The sequence below is a fragment of the Pleurodeles waltl genome, chromosome 12 (assembly GCF_031143425.1).
Source record: "Pleurodeles waltl isolate 20211129_DDA chromosome 12, aPleWal1.hap1.20221129, whole genome shotgun sequence".
Lineage (NCBI taxonomy): Eukaryota > Metazoa > Chordata > Amphibia > Caudata > Salamandridae > Pleurodeles > Pleurodeles waltl.
The window spans coordinates 631,212,278-631,213,280 of NC_090451.1; positions in this window are offsets into that span (position 1 = coordinate 631,212,278).

The following is a 1,003-nucleotide window of genomic DNA, read 5'->3' on the forward strand; positions in this document are numbered from 1 at the left end:
CACCCTGCAGATATTTTTCAGCCTTCTAACCCCACACGCCTGAAACATAAGTTAAGAGTTTGTAAGCATTTTCTCTGATACATTTCAATAAGTGGCGCTGCGGGCTTTTTACCAATTATGGAAACCATGTTAAATCGAAAAAACAATAGAATTGCAAAACATCAACCTTCTCCCATGAACTGTGAGAATTGAAAGTAACCGCCAAGTAAGGAAATTGCTATAGTCTTGCACTTTGGCTACCATGTAGCGTGATACACCATGACCTAGGGTTCTTGGGACCATAGGCCATTACAGGGATTTTGGGTAGGTTGGTGGCCGATCCCAGATCTACAGTAAAATAAAGAAAAGCATCTAGAGGGCCTTTGGACGTTCTAGGTAGTGACATGGCATTGTCTGCATGTAACAAGACAGGAACAGCACTACCCATCATAGTTGGCATGTCCCTGCCCTTTGATAGCCAGGGCCATGTCTAGCCCTTTGATGTAAAATAAAAATAGGATTGGTGCTAAGAGGCAGCCCTGCTGAATTTCTCATTCCAGACAAGAGGACTCTACTCATTCACCGTTTACCTTGTATTTTACTGAGGCTTTAAGATCAAGACAGGGCTCGTATGTAAAGCAACCAAACCACTATCAACCCCATAGTCTCTAATATGGCCCATTATTTAGACAAAACATAAGGGTAAAGCAGTGCATATCTTTTACTCTTATGGTTTGTTAAAGTTGGTAACCACAACATAATTCCTCCCATCAAAGGTAATCTTTGAGATTTCATGTAACAAAATACCTGACTTCAGGCTTTAACACAGAATCAACTATTAAAGTTAAGGGCCTGTTGACTTTATCTTGTGGATTGCGAAGTAAACAAATCAAGCCTACTGTATGTTTATTACTTTTTCAAAATAAAGAGATCAGGCATATGGCTGTTGTCATTGCCTTGCCACCATAGCCAACCTAGGCGTGATGTCTTGATCCCAAGCTTTTCGATAAAGAAATCATCAGAC